This window comes from Meles meles, chromosome 2 (genome assembly GCF_922984935.1).
Source record: "Meles meles chromosome 2, mMelMel3.1 paternal haplotype, whole genome shotgun sequence".
Classification (NCBI taxonomy): domain Eukaryota; kingdom Metazoa; phylum Chordata; class Mammalia; order Carnivora; family Mustelidae; genus Meles; species Meles meles.
Genome location: NC_060067.1, coordinates 194,183,934 through 194,209,882, shown reverse-complemented (window position 1 = coordinate 194,209,882; position 25,949 = coordinate 194,183,934). Strand labels below are relative to the sequence as shown.

Here is a 25,949-nt window from a genome sequence, read left to right as displayed (position 1 = left end):
GGGGAGGGAAGAAAGCATCGTGTACTGTGTTTACTAGGTAGGAGATAAACTGGTACTCGCCATGAGTCATTTCCCCTGGAAGCAATGGAAAAGGTGGTGAAAAGCAGCTGGGAGCAGCTTAGAGCAGCAAAGCTCCAAGCAGGATTTCACACCAGCACTTGTCTCTAAGTGCGAACATGACTGCAGGCAGCCGGGGAGCACAGGTGTAGATCACTAGCTGTGAAGACCAATAGGGAGGTTCTGTGCTGTTTATCCTATTGGTAGAGTCAGGGTGTTTTCTGGGCAGACAGGGCCTAGTTCATTTTAAGCATATTGTTTGGGTAAACAGATGAAAGCAAAATCTTCCTGTAGTACAGAAATGCCCTGAGAATAGCAGGCAACTTCACATGAATGGGTTCAAAGAGAATGCCAAAGTATTAAGTACCTACTTATTTGTAGACCAAAATATCTTTCATTCATGCTAGATTGAATCTGGTTGGGTTCTGGTGTGGTTCTTTTGCAAGCATCTCTTTTGTGAGGCCAACTGCTTGATTCAGAAGAATAACAAGGCTAGTATCTGCACATCTGATCCCTGCCCCTGCTATTAATTTCCTCTAAGCATGTCTGTAAGCCATCTGAGTGGTACAAAAACCCTTTTAATTCCATTCCAATCTTCTTTTTCCATCAAATCCAAGCAGGCAGAAGGAAAGAAAATGTGTGACTCTTAGAACAGAAATCAGAAGTGGTCTCTGAGAAGTAGGAGGTGCTGGCCCCATTTTAGGTACACTGTCATGTTGTTTCTCCGAAATCCTCCCTTTGCATATGCAGTCTTTAAAAATAATAAAGGGATCAAATACATGTAGTACTTACGTGTGCATCTATTTATTCATTCAGCCGCTCATCCAAGTTTGCTGTGTGCTCTGTCTTGTCAGGCACTTCATACCAAGACAAGGTGGCAAAATCTGATTTCTTTCCCTTTTTTTAAATATTTTATTTATTTATTTGACAGAGAGAGAGATCACAAGTAGGCAGAGAGACAGGCAGAGAGAGAGAGGAGGAAGCAGGCTCCCCGCTGAGCAGAGAGCCCGATGCAGGGCTCGATCCCTAGACCCTGAGATCATGACCAGAGCTGAAGGCAGGGGTTTTGACCCACCGAGTCACCCAGGTGCTCCCAGAATCTGATTTCTGAAGATGATAACTCTCTTGCTGGGGAGACAAATCCACAAACTCTTATCATATGAATAGAAGCACTAAGGAGATTGTCCTAACTCAGACTGTATAGGTGTTAGTAGAGGGCCTGGGGGAAGGAGGAGAGAGAAGAGGAAGCAAGGCTTTGAGGGGCAGATGACGCCTGAGCTATGTCTTAGTGAATAAGTGGAAATGAGGTGGAGGAGGGCAGGAACACACCAAACAAAAGGGATGAGATGAAGAAAGAGCAGTGAGCAAATGTGCGGTGTGCACAGCGTTACGGAAGAATAAAGGATGTCAAATGGCCAGGCCTTTCTTCCCCTGCGACGGAACTTGAATTTACCTTGTAGGTGATGTAAAGCTTTAAAGGCCCTTGAATTGAACGAGGAATAACACAGTCAGAGTTACACTGTAGATAGGCGATTTTAAGAAAACAAGGCTTTGAAGAAAGAGGCACCAGCTAGGTTGTTGCAAAAGATAATAAGAGCCTAAATGGAAGCAAAGGGGGGAGGAGTTCGTGGAGGCAAGACATTTAAGGTATGTAAGGGAAATGCCGCTGTACAATCTAGAGCACTTGCTCATGTATTGGAGGAGGGTGAGTTCCTGGGCTAGGTGGTTGTTAATGTTTCAATGCCATTCTTTTCTTCTATACCCTTCCACTGTATTGAAGATGTCAAGCCTTGGGACATACATTTTTCTCACTCTCTGGCTAGCAGTTTCTCATGTTAGGTTCCTCCCACAATAGGCACACAAGAAAGATTTAGAAAAGAGAAAAGAAGGAAAGTCTATTATTATTCCAGCAATGGTGAGTAGGAGCATGGGTTTTAGCAGGCGACAGAATGTGGTTTTGCTAGTAGTGTCTGGGTAATCTCTTGAGGCTCACCAATTTGGGTGCTATCGATTGCTGGGATTTTGGGTGGAGGTTCTTCAAAATGTCTGTATTTTCTTTCCCTCAAGACTAGCAGCAGCTTCTCTGACCTTTGCTTCTTTAGTGCTTAAAATTTATTCTGGAATTTCCTAATTCTCCGTATTAAATCCTTTCCTGCTTAAAATATTTGTTTTCCTGAACAAACTGATGAAATCAGATGATATCCAGGTTTCTGGCTTATGTAACCAGGTAGATGGTGAATTAGAAAATGCATCTATTCATCCACTCAGCATTCATCATTTAATGAACATCTATATATCCAGGCATTGGTATGGATACAGTTACTGCTCTCGAAATGATCATTGCTTCTGCCCTCCTGGTGCTTAATTTCTAGAGGGAGAAATAAAAGAGTACAAGAAACCAATAACTAAGCAATGTGATTGCAGATGGAAGAAACTCTTAGGAAGAAAATAAAAGAGGACCAAATGAAAGACAATGTCTAGGTAGTGGAGTGGCTGACTTAGATTAAATAGAGGAAAACTTTACTAAGGAGGCCACATTTGAGCCTTGCATGGCCTAAGTGGCGAAAAAGCACTAGTCATGCAAAAATTCATTTCTTAAATAAGGTAACAACAAAGTTGGTTGTCTCAAGGAGGAGAGTGGAGGCCCATGTGACTAGAGCATGGTGGACAAGAAGGGAAATAATAGGAAATGAAGGCTGAGAGTCATTAGGACTCAGATTATATAGAAACTTAGAAGCCATTGTAATAAGGGACTTATAAGCCATTGTGAAGAGTTTGAAATAAGACATTAGAAAGTTTAAGCCAAAAAATAATACAGTCAGATTTGTGTTTTAAAAAAAATATCACTACAGAAACCAACTGACTTGTCAAGGCAAATGTAGAGGATAGGAATGAGAGGATAAATATTAAAAATATTAAATCTAACATGTCTCTGGACATATAACTGGCATGCAACTGGGTGGGGAGTCTGTTAGGAAAGGTCTGGTATTGAATGTGGAATTAGGAATTTTCTGTGCATAGGTTACACTGGATACTCCAAGAGTATATAGGGCAACACAGGGAGTATGTGTGAAAAGCACAGAGCATCTGGTTAAGCAGACTGTGTGGAACCTCTAAGAGTAACTGCAAGAAGAGTCCCCTACAAAAGAAATAAAAGAAGCAGAGCCAAAGGGAATGTGGGAGGTGTGGAATTATAGAAGTCAAGAGAATTTCAGTAAGGGAAAGTAAAAAAGCACTTAAAACGAGACTGAGATTAGAAAGAGAAAAAATGTCCACTCTCAGTACTATTATTCATTATTGTATTGGTGATCCTAACCAGAGAATTAAGGCAAGAAAAAGAAATAGCTGTCATACAGGTAGGAGAAGAAGAGATAAAACTGTCTCTACTCACACAGATGATACTGGCTATGTGGAAAATCTCAAAGAATGTGTGAGAAAGCTATGAGAACTAATAAATGAATTTGTAAAGATTGCAGGATATAAAATAAATATAAAAAGTCAATCATAATTCTACATATTAACAATAAATGATTGGAAATTAAAATTTATAAATAATAACATTCACAATGGCACCAAAACCACAAAATACTTAGGAATAAATCTAAGAAGCTACATGTAAGATTTGTATGCTGATAACTTAAAGTTATTAATGAAAGAAAATAAAGAAGATTTAGATGAATAAAGACATATGTTATGTTCATGGATGAGAAAATTCAATTGTGTTAAGATGTCAGTTTTCCCCAAGCAGATCGTTAGATTCAATGTAATCAATCCCAATCAAATTCCATTTCAATCAAAATCTCATCTCAACAAGGTATTTTTGGATATTGATAAATTATTCTAAATTTATATGGAAAATCAAAATAAGTAGAATAGCCCACACAATTTGGGATAAGAAGAACAGTTGGAAGAGTCACACTGTCTGATTTCAAGACTTACTATGAAGTTATAGTGTTCAAGGATGGACACTCCAAGAGTATATGACATAACACATTCCTAAAGAAAAGACACATAGATTAGTAGAAGAGAATAAAGGCCAAGAATATGCTATGCCATCAACAATCCTATTCAAGCAAGGCAATTCAATGGAAAAAAGATAGTCTTTTAAACAAATGGCCTGGCACTGAATGTGTAAAAATGAACCTTGACAAATATCTTGAACTATATTAGCCTGAAATGGGTCATAGAACCAAATGTAAAACTTAAAACTATAAAGGTAAAAAGAAAAAAAAATCAAAGAACTCAGTTGAAAGTGGGCAAAAGACTTGAAAAGACATATCTCCAATGAAGATATACAAATGGTCAACAAGCCTATGAAAAGATGCTCAAAATCTTCCGTTCACTTCAGCGAAACGTGAAATAAAACCACATTGAGGTAACACTTCATACCTATTAGGATGGTAATAATAATAATAAGAAGAAAAATAATAAAAAGACAAATGACAAATATTGGCAAGTATGTAGAGAAATCAGAATACTATACATTGCTGGTGGGATGTAAAATGGTGAAGCCAAAGAAGAACAGTTTGGTGATTCCTTAATAAATTAAACATAGTATTGCTATGTGACCCAGCAATTCCGCTCCTATACATATACTCAAAAGAACTGAAAACAGGTGTTCAAACAAAACTTGCACACAAATGCTCATAGCAGCATTATTTATAGCAGCCAAAGGTGGAAATAAGCCAAATATCCACTGAGTAATGAGTGTATAAACAAAATATGGTACATATGTACATTAAAATATTAGTCATAAAAGGGAGTGAATCACTGATACATGAATGAACCTTGAAAACTAATGCTAAATGGAAGACACAAAACAAAAATCAACACATTGTGTGATAATGAAAAGGAAGCTACATACTGGGAGAAAATATTTGCAAAATATATATCCAAAGTTAGATTCATATCCAGAATATATAAAAAGTTTTCACAGCTCGCATAATAAAACAACTCATTTTAAAAAATAGACAAAAGCTTTGAACAGATACTTCACCAAAGAAAAGAGATACAGATGGCAAATAAGAACATGATAAAATGCTTAATATTATTACTTGTTAGGGAAATGTAAACTAAAATCACAGTGAGATACAATGACACATATATTAAAATGGCTAAAATTTAAAAAACTGACAATAGCAAATGCTGACAAAGATATAGAGGAACAGTAACAGTCATTCATTTCTAGTAGGAAAGCAAAAGGGCCTTTGGAAAGCGGTTTGGTTGTTTCCCACTCCCTGCTATTTATCTAAGAGAAATGAAAATATGTGTCCACAGAAAAACCTGTACATAAATATTTATAGGTACTTTCTTCATAATCACTAAAATCTGAAAACATCACAAATATCCATTAGCTGGAGAATGGTACATTCATACAATAGAACATTACTCAACAATAGAAAGAAAAAATTATTGATGTATCCAAGAACAAGGACAAATATGAAATTGGTTTTGCTGGTGAATGCAGACAGACACAAAAGGCTGCAGGTTGCACGTTTCCATTAATAGGACATTCTGGAAAGGCAAAACTATAGGGACCAAAAGCAGATCAAGAGTTGCCAGGGGTTGGAGTTGGGGGAGGACATGATTATAAAGGGACACAAGGATCCTTTCTGGATGGATGGAAATTTCCTATATGTGGTGGGAGTTAACATGATTTCATGCATTTTTCAACATTCATATAACCATACACCAAAAGGGGTGAATTTTACTGTATTATAAATTATACTTTTATAAATCTGGTTTTAAAAAATGATGGAGAATACCAGTTGGTAAAAGCAAATGAAAGGGCATTGGCAGTTCTATTGAGAGCAATTTCACTGGTAAAGCCTGAAGCAAGATTGAGATAATAGCATACATTTATTCAATGAGGTAGAAAGCAAGGCGTTCTGCAGAGAATGAGATGTGGGCCTCTGCTCAGTTTTACATTAATCAAGTTAAACTGCCATGTGTCTTTTCCTCTAGGCTTGTAATTCAAAACCAGAGAAGTTTGGTGGGGAGGGGGCAGCAGGGTGGACAGAAAGAGGGCACAATGATTTAGCATCTCCAGGGGCATTTGCGTTTGAATAATCTTATTTGTGATATTTAATTTGGAGAAAGAAGCTTATCTATCACATAAAAACTAGGGAAAGGAAAGCTTGGCAAACCTTTTTGTTTAATGAGGATCCCCAGAAGATGAGAATGACTCACTGTGAGTCTTCAGTTAGCAGGAGTGGCGACAGAGATGAGGTATTTTATGACAATAGGAAATACAAGCTAAACCAATTAGAGAAATTATGTTCCATAAACTTACACTCATCTTGTATCCAATAACAGATCTAGTATTGATATTATTTTCATTTCTCTTACTATAATAACTTATATTATAACTTATTATAATATTATATACATCATATAATGTATTATATGATGTATATAATATATTATTATAACTATAACTTACATTAACTAACCAGAAACAATTTGTTCTAAGATAAGAAAAAAGAAATCTAATTTTTCTTCTGCCTACTTAGTAAATGGTGAGGTAAGTCACTTTCTTTGGGGTTGGAAGAAACGATCTGACTTGGCTTCCCTTTGCAAACACTTTCAGTATCTTTTGGATTGATGCACCAAATTCTCACTCTGCCCAGTGTGGAGGTGACTGCTGAGTGCCAAAATGCTAGTGCCATAGAATCCAGCTGGCCACGTGAGTCACGGTGAGCAATTATAGCTCAGAATCCAGCCTTGCGGGATCTGGGGTCCCCGTGTGTGCAGCCTCCAGATCCTTCTCCTCCCTCTTCCCAACTGCAGCAAGTCCAAGCCAGACTTCACAGGATGAGTAAGCGACACATGGCATGTGTGAAATTCCCCTCCACCCTGTTACCCTTTCCAGAGCTGCCATAGTGACGATTATAGTAACCTTGACTCCATAAGGAATGTGACTACTTAAACCCCACAGACTACTTAGCAACACACTATTCCAGAGCAGTAAGTTGTGCCCTAGAGCCCTGGAATGATGACTATGCTGCGGGAGCAGCATCTAAGGATACTTGTCCATCAGGCAGGAAGTGACTTAATAGACAATTACTAAAATGTCTAGAACAAGTGATGCTTTTACACAATGGAAAGGATTTTTCTACAACCATTTTGGATGACTGGTTTCATTAGTGAATAGTTGACTCTTTCGTGTTACAGCTAGCTGGTACTTTGGCATTCCACAAGCTTCTCGCATTCAGCCTGGGATGCAGGGTTGGCCTGGTCTCCACCCTGGGATCTGAACTATCCAGAAATTTAAGAATGCTAATTAGTGCTCAAGTCATGGCTTGAGTTTAGGGCAATCCAGAGAATTTGATGAACTGTAGAGACCCTTGGGAATTAGATTTTACACTCTGACTCCAGATACCCCTGCATTATATGGGTACAGCGGAGTGGAGACAGAAGAAAGGATATAGCTATGACAATTTTTTTTCATAAAGGTTCTAGGATTCAGATCAAATTTAATGGTTCCTATGGTGATTCAGGTCTTCGAGGAAGTTGTCTGTCATATGGGTGACGGTCAACCTGCCTTTAACCATAGATCCCCTAAGATCGTGGAACAAGAAAGGAAATGGAGGTCATTTCATAATAGGAGAAGGATGTTTTTTGACCCTATGAAATTCCATTGTGACACCCTGTCTTTTTTTTTTAAGATTTTATTTATTTATTTGACAGAGAGAAATCACAAGTAGGCAGAGAGATAGGCAGAGAGGGAGGGAAGCACACTCCCTTCTGAGAAGAGAGCCTGGTGCGGGGCTTGGTCCCAGGACTCTGGGATCATGACCTGAGCTGAAGGCAGAGGCTTAACCCACTGAGCCACCCAGGCACCCATGACACACTGTCTTAACCCTTGCTTTGGCAGTTTTTCTTCATGTCAATAACTTCTTGACTCTGTGATTTCAAAATTAGGAAATCTATCTGAATGCAAAGGGAAATTCAAAGAGATACAAATTTATGACAAGTAAACTTTATAAAAATTAAGAAAATTGTCATAGAAATGAAGATTCTTATGGTTCAGAATCAAACCAAAGTTTTAATTGTCCTTTATATAAGGATACTATAACTATATTTTTTAAAGATTTACTTATTTGAGAGAGAAAGAGAGAGAGTATGCACACACACGTTGTGGGGAGGGGCAGAGGAAAGAATCTTCAAGCAGACGCACCACTGAGCATGGAGCCCCAAGGAGGGGCTTGATCTCACCAACCATGAGATCAGGACCTGAACTGAAACAAAGAGTTGGACATTTAGCTGACTGAGCCGCCTAGATGCCCCAAGGACATTAGAAATATAAATTTAAGTGTATTCTTTTTTAAGGACATTTCCTGACACAGTGTTTTAAGTTTTTGCTCTCACTATTAAGTCCACTGGGCACAGTACTTGCTTCCTTCCTACTGATAACGTATCTGGAACATTGTCAAGTTGCTGGAGATCATTGCATGATCCCAGGAGAGCTAGAGTGGAGTATTTACTGGACACTTTTACCACTGTGGCTTAGTTGTTTCAAAGAAGCAAGTAATAGTTGTTTCAAAGAAGCAACTAACACTTGAGTGGCAGGGATTGGGCTACTGACTGGTCTGGAAAAGCTTGGTCTTTACTCTCTTGGATAATGCTCTTTGGTCATGAGAGAGCTATCTGAGCCGTCTCCTCAGTCCAAGGCCCACTGTTCCGTCTATCAGCATGATAGAGCAGCTCTTTCCCATGAGGGGTCTCAGAAGGTCCTCGAATCTTGGCACGTGCTTGTTGATTCCATTGCCATTCTGGAGAGCAGACACTAATATTAGGGGAGCACTGGAGTTTCACCAAGGCCGCTGTGAATTCTGGCTTGAAATTTCGCAAGACAGCCCATTGTATTTTGAAGCAGCATTTTCCCTGATGGAAAAGCCTTTCCTCCTTATTTCTGTTCAGTGGACAAGTAAAGAATTCACGAATTCAAAGTGACGTTCTGAATTGACGGCTCAGACGGGTTGTGTTGAATTGTCATTTACCACTCTACCTCTCCTTGTCTTTTTTTTTTTTTTTTTTTAAGATTCTGGTAGCATTCTGATGAAAAACAATTCAGCTCCAATGCAAGGATAAATCTTCATTCATACACTCTGAAATTCTCCTCCTAACTAACCCTCTGTCTCTACAATTATTCTGTTTGAGTCAATCTTAGATGAGGCACCCCTCATTGGAGAGTAAGATAGTAGCCAGCATGCCACGCTCCCATGGGGCAGGCCTGGGTCTTTGCCTCAAAAGATGGGAAATTTGCAGACCATTATTTCAATTCCGATGAATGTGTCACAACTATAAAAGGCCTTATTCCATCTGGTCCTCTTCGCAGGAGACTGAAAGAACACAGGCAGGAATGTTGATGGCCAAAACCACTTAATTTCTATTGAGACGAAAAAAGAAATAAAGAGCAGATCTAGATTGCCAGAAAACAGAAAACAAGCATATGGTTGTTAAAATTACACAAACAACTGGAGTTCGAGAAGACAATCTGTTTTCAACGGCATGAGGGTGTCTCCGTTGCTTTTTGATCCACAACCAGACGGACAACTACCGCGACTGTAGAAGCCTTCAAGTCTTCAGGATTGTGTGGATACTAATTTAGACTTGGTCTCTGGTTTGTTATGAAATGAAACTTGTTCACAGTATAAGTGCAGAGCAGAAAGGAATATGATTAGAGATGCCTAGGAGACCTTTCTCTCCATCCTGCCTCTCAGGCATGAGTCACTATTTCCTCTTAAAATATGGAGAACTACTAAATGTGGCTTTCATGTGGGTTGCACACTTGGTAATGACGGAGCTGGGAAAACCACACAACTCCTTAGCCATCCACATGTCATGGGTTCTCACAGCAATCCTGAGAGATGCCGAGATATTACAGGAAGTTTAACATTCTGCTCCATCGGCTTATCCCAAATGTTGAGTCTAACATCTTTATGAAAAAAAAAAAAAAAAAAAAGGAAAGAAGAAGTTGCTGGAGGGAAAGAGGACAGTTTCTTCATGGTTGTCAGAAAAACTCACGCAAACGATAGCGCCCAGTTCTTTGATATCCTGGCCTCACAGGCTTTAGGAAACGTTTTCTCCAAATGTTAGCTCTGTTCTTGTACATGAGAAAAAGGACTTCATGCCTTGGTTTATGGGTGATTAAACCGCCCCCCTCCTTTGAGAAACTGTAGTTGCTCTGGCTAACACCTGTGCTAATACCTGATCTCTGGATACCATACATTTCGCAAGATACCACTTTCATCATTTGACTGATATCAATTTCAGTGACTTTGGGATATACTTAGAGCCCTTGTCAAAAACTCTTCAGAGCTGAAAAGATGTGCAATTTTCTTCCTATTGTGCCCCTAATGGGGCTGTTGTTAAGCTCAGAAAGCCTGTATATTCCCAGAAATGAAGAAATATACCTTAAACTACCACAAAGATCATGATTTGATATTTATAACTTTTTTTTTTACAAACTGATTTAAAAAAAAATGTTCTCCGGCTCCTTTCAGGACACATAGTAATATGATGACAAAAGAAAGATAGATTAATAAGTAGTCGTTTTTTTCTGAGACTCATGCCCAAGAGAAATAAGCAAGGAGTTATAAATATGTAATAACTTATAATTGTTCTTACGGGATCTTCCTGATCCACACTCACTCTCATTTTCTCTTTTAAAATGATATCCCCGGGCGCCTGGGTGGCTCAGTGGGTTAAAGCCTCTGCCTTCGGCTCAGGTCATGATCCCGGAGTCCTGGGATCGAGCCCCACATCGGGCTCTCTGCTCAAAGGGGAGCCTGCTTCCTTCTCTCTCTCTGCCTGCCTCTCTGCCTACTTGTGATCTGTCTGTCAAATAAATTAATTAAATCTTAAAAAAATAAATAAATAAAAATAAAATAACATCCTGTGGAAGAAAGTAGAGAAAAACTTTGAGTGTGTAACCGAGACCCTCTCATAATGTAGAGCCTGCTTACATCAGGAAATAATCCTTTGTGAAGTGAGTAAACCCTTTTAGTGTACTATAATTCAAAGCTTTTGGTCAATTTACTGCAAAACCCATGTACTCAACGCTGCTCCAGGCAACAGATCCCTGTAAACATCCTCTGTATACTTTGTAGAACTATAAATTCTACTCCCATTCCTTGCGTCCTGATATGCCCTCTTATAAAGCCATGGTTTCTAAGTTACTCTTCACCATGTCCTATCACTCAGGCAGGTTGGAACAGAAGATAGGTTAGGAACTAGGGCTTTAAGCTTATTGACGTATGTTCATAGACCTCTTTATCACCTTTTGGTTCCAAACTGTTGATTACAGAGCTGGGTACTATTCTGTATTAACTGAGGATTGTAGCCATCTTTCACAGATACAAAGTGACCAAAGTTGTGAAATTGACATCCAGCCCAAAAGAGGAAGTATGTCTCTAACAAGCACGATTATATTTGTGGGGAAAATAGGTGCAAACACTTTAAACTACTTCTACTCTGGAAAACTCAGGTCAGCTAGTTGTTTTTGTAGGATGTTCCTTGGTTTTGTTATTTCTGTAAGTTGTTGTTTTTTTTTTTAATATTTTACTCATTTATTTGTGAGGGAGAGAGAGAGAATGAGCACAGGCAGGGGGAGTGGCAGGCAGAGGGGGAGGGAGATGTAGGCTCCCTGCTGAGCAGAGAGCCGGAGGACAACGATGTGGGGTTCCAGCCCAGGACTCTGGGATCATGACCTGAGCCAAAGGCAGATGCTTAACTGACTGAGCCACCCAGGTGCCAGATATTTCTGTAAGTTTCAAGGGATTTCCTTGAATGTCAGGAAGTCTTGAAAAAAGAAATGGATTTCCATATCGGAGTTGCAATTCAGATTGAATGTAGGTTATCAGAGTCTAATCTCCATGGTGCCTTACTTTGCTCACAGCTTTTCTAGGTATTCCATTCTGACTGCTTCTCAAATCCATCCAAAACCCTAAACGCAGAAACAAGTGGATTCAAATCCTGGGTGTCTTGGAAGAGTTGGGAGCAATCTCCCACTAGCACATGATGCCCTGCCGGTTTTCCTTTTTTATTTGCATTAATATAAAAACAGTGCATTAAACTATTCACTACCAAGCAAATCACTACTCCAGGAAGCTGTGATCTGTATGATCTCTTGGTTCTGCAGAAGCTCCCTACCCCGTATCCCTGCCATGGGTCCTTGGGGACCATGAAGGTCACCATACTCTAAAGGTAAGTGGTGGGAGTAGGTTGGTGGGAAAAAACTGCCAAAGACGCACACTGATGAGTGGTGTGCACACATAAACTGTAGCTCCTTCCTGTAAGTGTGTCTGTGGCGACCCTGAGCCTTGCTTCCCACCTGAGTATCAACCTGAACTTGAAGAGCACAGGGAGGGAAATGATATTTCATAGATGCTTGGAGTTTTGCATAAATAATAGCAGCCATCACAACTATCCAGGGAGTCTAGTGTTAGATTTTTTTTTTATTTTTTGGAGAAAGAGAGAACTCTGTGCAGGTGGGGGGAGGGGGCACAGAGGGAACACCAGAGAGAGAGAGAGAGAGAATCTTAAGCAGGCTCCACGCTCAGGGCAGAACCTGACACGGGCCTTGATTTCACAATTCTGAGCTCATAAACTGAACGGAAATCAAAGAGTCTGCTGCTTCACTGACTGAGCCATCCAGGCACCCCTATGAGGCTGATTTTATGGATGAAGAAATTGAAGCTAAAAGAAATAAAATCACTTTTCCAAAGTCTTATAAGATGAAGTACATATCCTTTTTCGTATATAATGTAGAACCAGAAAATTCGTTACCTTGGTATTCTTTGAGGCATGATCTTGACTTCTTTTAGTTCACATATAGGATTCCTACCACATCCCAAATGTGTGTGTGGGGGGGTGCATGGGAGAGCTGCCCAAATAGCGATACACTACGGCAGCTGTATAATCTTTCTTTCTTCTAGTTGTAAAGGGAAAAGAATAAGAGGGATACTTAATGAGATATATCTCCTGTCCACTTCGGGGGAGAAATGTGCAAATTTAATTTTCTTCTGTGAGATATAAAACAAGTGTCAGAATTTCTTTCTCTGTATTATATTTTGTAAGTTCTCAAAGACTCTTTTACGTATATGCGTATAGTATTATGCCATCGGACAAGCAGTAGAAACTGGAGAGTGTACCAGAAAGTTTCTTTTTGATGGGGCTGACACCAAGGCAGCCTGAACAAGGTCTATGAAGGAAATGAAAGGAAAATCATTTTTGTATTTTCTAAGGTGAGGGCAAGACTATGGAATCTGGTTTGTGTCTAGGATTTTTTTTTCTTATGCTCACTGACTTTATTTTTTATTTTGTTTTAAAGATTTTATTTTATTTATTTGACAGAGAGAGATCACAAGTAGGCAGAGAGGCAGGCAGAGAGAGAGGAGGAAGCAGGCTCCCTGTGGAGCAGAGAGCCCGACGTGGGGCTCGATCTCAGGACCCTGAGATCATGACCTGAGCTGAAGGCAGCGGCTTAATCCACTGAGCCACCCAGGCGCTCCTGCTCACTGACTTTATTATCAGTTGAGGCATAATTGACGTGTGTCAGGACTTCTGGTAAGCCTTTCGGTAAGCACCAAATAGGTGGAAAAAAATGAAATAGAGATATATTATTGAGACGTTACTTTTAGGTTTTCAATTAGCAATAATTGCGCCTTGGATAAACCTCATTGGCTATGATACTGCCACTGCGCAAAGCTTACGTTTAGGTTTTTGTTGGGCATCAAGGGTGTGAGGATATTCTAGGTAGAGACAGATTTATAGGGAATATGAAAAACATTAGTGGCAGTAATTTTTTGTTTTGAAATTTAGCTGCAAAATGCAATGGTTCCATCTTAATTTGAAATCTCTTTAATTCTAGAAGGTCACTGAGGGGGACGTAATTGAATTTTCTTTGCCTCATCTTTTTTGGGTGGGGTAATGTCTATGTCCCTACCCCCCAAATATTGTTATAATATCAAAGCTGCTCATGCCACCCTGAGCCGGACCCCCTGCCTACAGCCAACTGTTTCAGGAAATGGCAGCTGTCCCAAGCTAGGCATTGCTATTGTCATTGACATCTGGGATACTAATTTGGGGTTAAAACACTTTATTTTTCTTGTCACTTGAGGTAAACTATGGTCGATTGTTAAGAGATGACAATCTCTTAAGAAGAGATGGTGTTAAGAGATGTTCTGGAACATATCACTGTGTTTTAGTAAAATAAAGTGAGTCTATTATGAATCTAAACTTGGAGCTCAAAGATTCTGTTCCCAAACAGATTCTCTTGATGAGAGAGATGTACAACTAGAAATTCTTGTCGTGGCTAGAGAAATCCTACCCACGCAGTAAGAGGAATAAAGAAGCCACTCAGAGAGAAAGGGAGAAGCAGAAATGAGAAAGAGAGAGAGAAAGTGCTAGTTTTCTGATCCCAAATGCACACTTCCCATCGGTGCCATGAAACTCTCCCATAACGTTAGAATGTGTCCTACTAGTTTCAAACCCTGTGCTACTCGTGGATTTCTCATACTTAAAATTAGTCTTTTCTGTACATACATTTATACGAAGACACCATAAAGACTATAATCTCTTTATAGCTTTACAATACCCATTTAAATGCTGACATAATAAAGACCATAGTCTAACAGTTGGTCACCTCTGCAAAAATCACCAGAGATGATCTGTTTCACTAAGAATTAACCACTTAGTTTTTCCTCACAATAAAGTCCTACATTCTCTCCAGGATTTTAGGAGATCATGGTGTTTTCAGACTAACAAGGACGGGGTTCCCTCTCTGGGGGCCCAATGCTTCTGTGGAGTTCATTCAGGGATGTGGATTTGGTCATCTTCCTTGAGCTACGCAACCCAGGTGCGGGAGGCCGATAAAGCTTTTACCTCAATGCTTAATGCGGACGTGCACATTCATCTGGCTGGGTGTACCCGTGTTTATGAAGTGCACCTCGGAAAAGCACAAAACTAAGATAAGCCCTCTACGCAGAGAGCACTAGATTTTATTTGGCACTTGAAGTCCCTGGAGGGAAATGTCATTTCATTAGGAGGCTTCTTGGCTGCTAATCAAGGGCTTTTCATTTCCTTAAGCACATTGATCTGGAAACAACTTTCCCCCTGAAAAGTCAGCCATTTGGGAAAGCACTTTCTGAAAGCACAGGGAGGTCTGCTTCTCTTCGGAAAAAGCAGACACTGAAGAGTCATCAGGAATCAAAGCAGGACAGGGAGGAGAGTCTGCACGGGGAGTCCGAGCTGCTGCAGGTGCGCACGCTACACCCCCTACTGGTTTCAGGGCCCCCAGAAGCGATCCTTCACCCGCACAGTCTCACCTGCTGAAGCGGCACAGTTTGCTACTGAACGGACAGCTGACGTATGAGTTCAGCATCAAGATGCCATTTTCCTTTAGTTCCTCGACGTAAACTATGGCCGGCTGTCAGAGGACGGTAAGGCACTGCCTTGGTTGGGGGTTCATGGAATGAATCGCTCTGTTTTTTTTTTTTTTTTTAAGATTTTATTTATTTGTTTGACAGAGAGAGAGATCACAAGTAGGCAGAGGGCCAGGCTGGAGGTGGGGGGAAGCAGGCCCCCGCTGAGCAGAGAGCCCAATGAGGGGCTCAATCCCAGGACCCTGGCATCATGACCTGAGCTGAAGTCAGAGGCTTAACCCACTGAGCCACCCAGGTGCCCAGAATCGTGCTGTTTTAATGAAAACTCTGCCTGTGAGATTTTCAGCATATCGTTGGCACTCAATCAACCTCAGTCAAATGTAAATGTATGCTCTAGATTATAACACTACACTTCCACGTAGATTGAGCTGTTCATTAAAAAGTACAAAATGCAAGCAAATGCTAGTATACCTGTCAGTGCATTTCTTACTTTCCTTTTTTTTTTTTTTTTAAGATTTTATTTATTTGACCGAGAGAGACGCAGGGAGAGTGGGAGAGGGAGAAGCAGGCTCCCCGCTGAGCAGGGAGCCCGACCTAGGGTTCTATCTCAACGCCCTGGGATCATGACCCGAGCCGAAGGCACACGCTTAACGACTGAGCCACCCAGGTGCTCCTTACATTCCTTCCTTTTAATCCCACATTTGATTTTAAACCATGCATCATAACCAGAATGTTCCTAGAGCAGAATGAGAAGCAGTGTTGTTTATGAAGGAGAAAGATGGTGGGCTTCAGGACCAGACACGATTCTAATCCCATTCCCACTCACCTATGTGGCCATCGAGTCTTACTACCTCCTAGGTAAAAATCCCAACAATACCATCTGATGATGACTCAAAGTTGGGGCCAGGAATAGATAGGATTATGAATTAATATGCCTAGGTCGCTGCCTGGCTTGTAGAAGACACACACATGACAAGTTACTTCTCTGTCCCTCTCACCTCTCCCTTTTAATCACTCCACTATCAGCTAAATCCCTTGTCATTTTGTAAATCTCAGGATTTTCACTAGTGTCAAAGCCCCTCTAGCCACTTTTCCCCCCTGGCATCATAGATTAAAATACTCTTTTTTTCTTTTTTTACTGCCTATTTTTATATTTCCTAGTCTCACCCTCCTCCCCCCCAACACACACAATTCTCCCTTACGCAGCAGAAATGAAAATGTTATGGTAAAATCAGGCACTTTGCATTTGTTGGCTGTTGCAGATTGCCATTTGACACATTTCCTTTCCACCGGATCCATAAATTGCCTTTTTGCTGGGGTTGCTGCAAACACGGCAACCAGTCTCTTAGGCAAGTCGGTGTTTCAAAGCATGCCATAAGGAAGAGGACAAAAAACATTTTAAAGAAGCCCACATAACCTACCCTGTAATAACAACAAAATCTACTTTAAACAGAAATCTGAGCACATTTTTTTTAAAGATTTACTTATTTTAGAGAGAAAAAGAGCAAGTATATTTATGTCCATGGGAGTTGGGGGGAAAGGGAGAGAGAGAGAATCCTCAGGCAGACTCCTCGCTGAGCACAGAGCCTCACATGGGGCTTAATCCCAGGACTCCCAAGACCATGACCTGAGGGGAAACCAAGAGTCAGGCCCTCAACCGACTAAGCCATGCAGGCGCCCCCTACAAATTTTTACCTAACGAATTAATTAGCTTCATGAATTTACTCTAAGAACTAGAGGAAATCCAAAAGGTATAATAGAAGATGTGACAATTTTCCATTTTCTTTCCTTGTGATAACTTTATCTATTTCCTTTTTTTCTAAATGTTTAAGATTTCATTTATTTGTCAGAGAGTGCACAGAAGTAGGGGGAGAGGCAGGGTGAGGGAGGAGCCCGATGCAGGGCTCGATCCCAGAACCCTAGGATCACGACCCGAGCCAAACACAGACTCTTAACTGACGGAGCCCCACTTTGTCTATTTCTTACAGCAAAAGAGGCCAAGAACATCAAGAAGAGTCTAGATATTTACAGCAGTCTCCAATAATACCCCTGAAGTACGAATTATTGATTAGTTCCTCTCAAGCCTTTAATAGTTTATCATTATTGGGATTAGCTTTGGGGAACCCAAAAGAACAGTAGAAAACAATGATAGGAGAAAAAATGGAGGAAATTATGAACCAAAGAATAATCACAACAACCATCTTGGCTGATTTTATTGTCTGTCAGGAGGTTTCTATCAAGTCTTTAAAAAATATAGTATTAGACTTACTAGGACTTACTTCAGTCAAAAAGACTGAAGACATTAAATTCATTCTGCAAGTGGACTGTGGCTTTCTTAGAGTTCCTTAGGGTATAAAATAAACACCTTCATGGCCATTTCTGCCATGGGTAAGACTCAAATATTTCAGCAGAGCATAGCTCATCCTCTGAGGGCTCTGCTCCGTCCCTGCCTCCCTCTTCCCATCACTTAATCCAACCCCCTCTTGTCCTACACTTGCTGAGTTCTGTGCAGTGCCTCAATGCGCTGGAGTATTTTATAACTCCAATGTTTTTTGACCTGACTTCCTTGCTAGGAATTCCTGTTTCTCCTCTGCAGCACCACTCTGTTCTACCTCTGTAAAGCCTGTCCTGAACCTCTCCCCCTTCCACAGCCCCATCACACCACCCACCATGGAAAATCAGCCACTTTCTCTTATTTAAACACTGTTATTTCCTGCACATTCCTGTATTCTAGACCCTTTCATGTATTTTGCTCTGGTTGGTTTACAGATCAGTCCTCTCTAGGAGACTGTAAGCTTCCTGAAGCCAGGGACCCTTTTTGAGTCATTTTTGCATTCTTGGTGCCTGGTGCATAATATGTGACCATTAAAAGATGGGGAACAAATGAAAAGCTATAGGAGAGAGGATAAGAACTTGAAGCAAGGGGTGTGGACCATGAACAAAACCTAAGATGCTGGGAGGTTAGTATTTCCAAGCGCAAATGCTTGGAAATAATGCACAGGTAAAGACACAAATACTGTGAGTCATTGAGAGAGAGGAATGATAGGTAAAAATGATACTGGGTTTTTACAATTTTAACCATATGCTAAAGATTCTTCCATTACTTATTAACTTTTTTTTTCTATTTAACTTCGGAGATTGCTTAAAGGTGGTCCATAAATAAAGAAGAATTCTGTAAGCACCTGTATGTTCTGGGAAACCTTCTACTCTGAGTGTGATATGAAATAGAATTACACACACCCAAAAATGAGCAAATGAAGACAGGAAAGAGTGAGAGAAAGAAGAAGACCCACTTATTAATTCAGGGAAGCGTTGTTGGATATAAATCACCAGTTGCATAATACACACTGGATAAACAAGGTGGCCATAGTTCCTTATCTTGGGGAGCTTGCATTCCAGTGCAGGGGAAGAGAGACAAGTAAACAAACAAGTACCCAAATCTATGGTCAATTTCAGATAGTGCGGAGTATCATGAAGATAATAAAGAGGGCCATGCGATAAGACCGTAACTGAAAGACTGCTACAGTACTTGGTTTTGGCTGGTTAGAGAAGTCCTCTCTAAGGAGTTGACATTTATGCTGAGACCTCAGTGACTAGAAAATCCCCGAGGACATCTGGAAGGAGAATGTTCTAGGCAGATGGGATGTGTCTGGGTCCTTGAGATCAGAGGGCGTTCAGAGTCCCTGAGGAACCAAGAGAAGGCAAGTGCGGCAGAGCACAGAGTTGGAGGAAAACGGTGATTCATGTAATGAGGCTGGGGAAATGGAGAGGAGGCAGCAAACGCAGTGCCTTAGATGGCATGGAGAGGAATCTGGCTTTTATTATTGCAGGATTTTAATTAAATAAGTGAAAAGAGACCTGATTTATATTTTATAAAGGACACTGCCTGCTATGTAGATTCTTGATAACAGGGAAGAAGCAACTGGAAGCAGGGAAATGATAGCCATAGTCCAGATGAGGGACGATGGCGGATGGGCTGAACAGGGTAGCAGTGGCAGAGGGGAGAAGATGAACCCATGGGGATTCGTTGGGTAGAGAGGATGGAGAGGACCATAATTTTCAGACATACTATACAAATGGAATAGAAGACTGTGTGTGTGTGTGTGGGGGTGTGTGCATGTGTGTGTGAGAAAGAGAGAGAGAGAAAGAGAACAGGAGACAGAGAGACACACACAAAGACAGAGACAGAGAGACAGAGAGAGAGAGTAGGGGGGAGAGGAATTATAGTGCATCTGCAACACAACAGAAGAGGGCAGTGACCACAGTTAGGTCAAAGAGGCCCGATAAGGCAGAGCCTCAAGCCCTCTAGGCCATGTACAGAGTTTAATTTATCCTAGAAGCTATGAAGAATGGGCACTGAGAGGTTTTAGGCAGGAGAGTGATGGTTAAGTTTGACCCTGAGCAACACTGCCTTTCTGGGGCTCCTGTGAAGAGAGCCCTGGAGGGCCCCCAGATGTTGGGCTCACATCACGGTGGGAGAGCTTTCCAAGGGGTCTTCCTCTCTTCAACAGAAGGTTCACTGCAACCCCTCATGTGGCCCACCTCCCTGTGGGCCTTGCTGTGGCCGTGTTCGCCTGGAGCTCCGGCCTCATTGACTAAGTTCTTTGCACCCCGAAGGTAGTAGAGCAGCTGCTGTGATTCATTTTTTGAAAATGCCCAGAAAGACCCAGACGGCACTCACACATCATATGCAAGAAAAAGTATTTCTTGAACGAATGTTCCATGGTATGGGATTATGTCGGCTCCGAGGTAAGGCTCGGGGACTCTGGCACTTCTTCCTCTGTCCTCATCCATGGTCCCCTTTGTAGTGAGGGGGTGGCCTGCCTTCTTACATACTCCTTCCACCTTCTGGGTCAGCGATGAAGCCTGGCCATAATTACAGTTGGGAAGCTGGTGAAATTCAGCTTTGGTCCCCCCCTACCCTTTAGAGCCCTGTGGACTCTTGCCGCTCACCCGGCTCAATGGTCTAGGGTCAGCCTTCGTACACCCTCATCCACGCCAGGCCCAATGCCATGCACACCAGTGCAGGGGTGAGATGGGACAAGGAGAGGGTGGTGCAAAGCTCTCAAATAGCTTAAATGGTCTGTTATCCTCATGTGTGCAGTGCCGATTAGACTAAACCCATAATCCTTCCACATGGTATTTGCATTTTTACGACAGGATGAGCATGGTATTAAAAAATTCACAAAGGACACTGGGCTAGGTTAAGGCTTGTAGAATCTGCCTTCCTTCAGCCATCTGTATAGTCTGAATAACAATAAGACTTTATCATGTGCCCATGCGTGCCATGCAATGTGCTGAATACTGAGGAATTAAAAATAATAAGCAGTCCTGTAAGGATACTTTAATTCACTGAGGAAGACAGGTAAGTGAATAGATAATTGCAATACTGTGCACAGTCATAGCCTCATTTCAGTCCGGAATTGATCACTATTTGCAATCCACCATCCCAGCAGTTTTGACTACTCCTAAACTAGACAGTGCACAGCTTTCTCATCCATTGGGGATTAAGTGATTTCACAGATTAGTTCAGAAATATTAGTGCCGTTGCATAAAATTATTACAATTATTCAGTTTTCAGGTTTCTTATCTCACCAGCTCCTTAAATTCATTTATCATCTTTCTTCTTGCTTAGGATTGAACCTCTAATCAGTGTTAATGGTATTTTTGTGATTTCTAAGTAGAATAGAGTCCCACAGAAAATGTGATAGAGTCCAGACCCAGGTGGGGTGATCACCTCCAGAGAGAAGGATTAGCTTATCAGTGCTCACATTCTTGTTAACCTGTCAAACGTTATGATTGTGAATTAAATGTGACCTCTGCATTATAGGACTTTTATATTCTCCCCATTTTCATCTTATGTAGAAAGGGATATTTTCAACAATACTGGATACTTTGTTTAATTTTTCAGCTGTGAAATAAAACACGAAAAGAAGATAAATGTCTCTCTACCAGCACATGGATTATCATTCACAAAGACTTAAACGAACGCAAGCTTCACGTGTTTTCCATCCTATTTATTTTGTTCCGCAAGATAAGGCGAGGCATGCAATTGCTAACTCTTACGTTATAGTTAATTTTAACTCCCATATCAATAAGCAGATGCCTTTTCAAGTTATAAAAAGTATGCCATTATTATCAACTGGAGAGAATGAGGTCATTGTTCTCATAATACTATAAAAAGCCAGAAGGGTGAAAACATGTTTCAAGGAAAAAACCCTCATCCAACCAACAAAATACCTTTGAGGCAAAGAATAGCACATTGAATTTTCCCCACAAGAAAGCATTAGATTCAAAGAAAGATATTAAAAGCCCAAATGGAAGCGGTACCTCAGAAATGAATGGTTTCATGTTCTGTTCATTTCATGATCCTCTGTTTATGACTTACACAGGAAGACTTTTTCCATGTGGATTTGCAAACTCTTCCACAAAGCGCAGAAGTTGGGATAGAAATGTAGATGTTTATCACATTTGGGGATTTGAAGTCATCACCCTATCACTAGGTTCGTTTAATCAAATTAAGTTCTAAGAATTTGGAAAGAGGGGGTAGGCAAGGAGTTAAACAATTTACCAAAAGAAAGTAACTTGATGGAGGCAAACAAAATATCCCATAGGAAGTTGGCTGTACATAGCAAGAATAGGAGGTAAAGATTAGTAGAAGGTGGCAGGCAGTAGGAGATGTTAGAGTGGTTGCTCTAGGACAAATCTCCACTTTGCCCTTGCCCAGCCCAAATTCTTGCAACTTTTCTTCCGCCCCAGATGAATGCTCAGCTGAGACATTACCTTGGGCATCTTTCTGTTTTCCAATCTTTCTGTGTTTTCCTGTCTTTGATGTGGCTGACAAAATGGAGTAACTTAGAGTTCCCTTTAATAATAAAAGAGAGTAATTCACCTACATTTAATCATCAACTCAAGTGATTATGTGAGAGACACAGGAACAATAGCATACAGGACAGTCCCCTGGCCAGGAGCACAGGAGCAGTCGCCCCACATGACTTCACTCCTCCTACTGTTTCTTCCCTGTTGTCCCTCCTTCCATCCTGCCTCCCTGGCACTCCCACCCCTCCCAACATCCATTAATTAGCTTAACTGTTGGGCATAATCCTCTTTGGTGAAGTGTCGTATATAAAGCTCCAACCTCCGATCAGCAGACTATTTCTGTCTCCCCTGAGACCCAGTAAAAAAATAAAATTCTGAGGATATATATATAGGCTTTGAGGGGTGTTACGTTCTGAAGTGGGAACACTGAAAATTTTACCACACTATTTCCAAGAGCATCCTTACTAAAGGAATTATTCACCTGCTAAGGATATTTTCAGGCTTCTTCTACCTTAGCTTCTAGGTGTTTCCTTCCACTTCAAACCCTGCATGTTTGTCTCTAGTCCTCTCTACCATAACGCCTGGTTCTGGTCTCAAGTCAAGCCACAGCGCCATTTCAAGTTCTCCCAATTTTTATTAGATTCCCAAAGCTAACGTTCTGTCTCCTTCCTGATAAACACCATCTTTTAGTTTATCTTACTCACGGTGCTGAGATTTTTATTCTAGTGATGAAACAGGTTTGGCTCTGAAGGGAAAACTGTCCACGAACCAGTTTCAAATGACATGATTTAACCAGGCTTTTTGCCATGTGTCTTCTTGAACTCTCACCCAGGAAATGCAGGTCATGATTTGTACAAGTTGCCAGGGGAATTTCCAGAAGTCCTCAAAAATGTAGTCATCTTTGTGAGGGTTTTCATGTTTTTTAATCCCTGTATTGGCTTCTGTAGTTAAAATATCCCTGTCAGCAGCCAGTTGGGATTGTAAGAATAGTGATAACTATTCCCAGTGGGCTGCTGGGGGAGGTTGGTGTGGGGCATGTACCAGCCTTGAGACCAAACAAGCCAATGTTCCCAGCCTTGCAGCAAACAAACCAAATGCGGTTATTTACCAGGAAGCCAAAAAGGAGTGCTTGTTCCAAATCAAATTTCATTTCTGTTCAGTGAATTTAATTATTAATGACAACACTCAAAATAAAATATTATATGCTGGAAATGATTTTGAGTTAAAGAGAACCGCCCTTCTTGGTTGCAATTATACCCTTATACACACACACTGCCTTCAAAACACATTCAGCTCTATAAGGGCTATGAACCTGATTCAAGGGCATGATTTTCTTCCTCCCATTCTCTATCCTATCATCCATAGTGGAGGCAATAACAAATTCAATCAGCTTGCTTTGCATAAATTGAAGATTGCTCTGTTTTAATGCATTTAGTTCAAGTCATTTTTATGTATTCATTTATTATTATTATTTTTAAAGTTTTATTTATCTGAGAGGGAGATGGAGCTGGGAGGGAGCTGCAGAGGCAGAGGGAGAGAGAGAATTTTCAAGCAGACTCCTCACGGAGTGCAGAGCCCACCGTAGGGCTCGATCCCAGGACCCTGACATCATGACCTGAGCAGAAACCAAGCGTTAGCCGCTCAGTCAGCTGCGTCACCCAGGCACCCCTAGTTCAAGTCATTTTAAAAAATTATTTGTAGGGGCACCTGGGTGGCTCAGTGGGTTAAAGCCTCTGCCTTCAGCTCAGGTCATGATCTCAGGGTCCTGGGATCGAGCCCCGCATTGGGCTCTCTGCTCCGCAGGGAGCCTGCTTCCTCCTCTCTCTCTCTGCCTGCCTCTCTGCCTACTTGTGATCTCTGTCTGTCAAATAAATAAAAAAAATATATTTTAAAAAATTATTTGTAGGTGGGACAGAGTCAGTTTTTTTTTCATTTTCCCTTTTCCCTCCATCTCAAGTTTCTTAATTATAATCTTAATAAAATAATTATTTAGGACAAATATATGTGTTTCCCATCTTGGCAGTTGGCTTGTAACCTCAGTAGAAGACACGGGTTCCCACTATCTCGGGATTTATCTTATCGCTAGTGCTGCTATGCCCTGCATTGCCGGCTTCGATAAACGCACGTTTGTTAGTCTGGATTATTTATTTCAGCTAGCTGTTTCTTTCAGTTTCAGAATTTCAGAATCGCCAGAATGAAGGCAGGGGCTCTGAGCCCTCAGACAGTAATACTGGCAGTGCTCTAATGAGAAGCGGTATAATTCACGTATAATGCAGCATATACCAAAATACTCAAGCTTATTTTAAAGATCAAAAGAGTACTTTCTATCAGCAAAGGGTTACCTAATTGTTGTTAACCAATCCAGACTCTGAATGATGTCACAATGATCCCCATTCAACTGATAAGATACACAGGCACAAATAGAACTCGAAGGTGTCAGGGTCAGAGGAAACTTTGCGTCAGGATTGTGAGGTTTCTGTTTGCAGATCCTTCCTTTCCCCCTAGAAACAATGTTATAGGTGAGAATCTTAGAGAGGAAGTCAGGTGGAGAGGAATGGTCACATTCCTCCTTTTTTAAGTCAACGTCAGTTTGAATCGGCCATTGGACTGTCGGGAACTGAAACCATAGTCATCGTCAGAGGTTCTTTTTCTGGAACCACATCCCCATCGTGGACAGTTCTGGTATCCTTCTAGATTCAGAGGTACTGAGATGAATCCCCAGTTACAAGTACAAATTCTATCCATTATCTAACCTTTCTGTACCATCTTCAGGTCTGGGGACTTTACTGTTTATTGCCATGCTTGGCTCTGGAGTCCCTGGTGAAGCTGGGGTGTCTGTGCCTTCAGTGGCACCCTTTCTAGAAGGCACCACATAGCCAACTCTGAGGTCCCCCCAACTAACTCCGCAGACTACTCACAGGAGAAATATGACCCCCTCTATCTCATCTGTTAGGAAATCTCTCTCTTGGAGGCCTTCCAAGGCCAAATCCTTTCTCCCTTGCCTAATCTGAATTCATTTAAGCTGCTATGATAGACAGGAGATACCTCTAAACATTTCACGGGAAGTCAAGGAATGGAAAAGAGTAGAGTAGTAAGGTAGGGATAGGACACTTCTACTTTCTATAGGTCTAAACCCTAAAATCTCAGGAGAAGGAGACTCGTGCTGGGGAGAGAGGCATGAAGGGATAAACAAACCACAGCCACACTGATATTTTAATAAATTATCTTACCATTATTGAAGATCTTAGCTAAATGTTCTCTTTTTTATACTGTTACCTGATGTATTTTTTTTTTTTTATGTTGACCCTTTTCAATAAAGCCTGGTTAGTGGATGACAGAAAAGTTAAAGACGTGTGGCAAAATTCAGTGGCAGGGAAATGTTCTCCATAACCGGAAGGATACCACACTGTGTCAAATAACTACCAGAGAGTATTGCTTCTGAACCGATGCAGCAAATCCCTTGCTTGGGGCAGCGGTTGGGCAATTTGTGAGATGTAACTCTGATGTTCATTCAAGATAGGTCATAATGTTTTGCAGGAAGTACAAAGCGATAAACACAAAGTCCTCCAGGGTTGAATCTAGAGGAGAAATCACCCTGATTTTATGGAACATAAAATAAACATCACAACAAAGTTGTGGATGCTCAGGCTACTGGGTAAGAATTTGCTTTTGATTGGGAATGGG

General features: G+C 41.0%; 1 protein-coding gene and 1 pseudogene across 1 annotated transcript in view; both read right to left on the bottom strand.

Moving 5' to 3' along the window:
* The window catches only part of SORBS2 (sorbin and SH3 domain containing 2), a 355,104-nt gene that overhangs the window by 243,088 nt on the left and 86,067 nt on the right, over positions 1-25,949 (bottom strand). The window lies entirely within an intron of this gene.
* Positions 13,649-13,772, bottom strand: LOC123937721 (annotated as a pseudogene).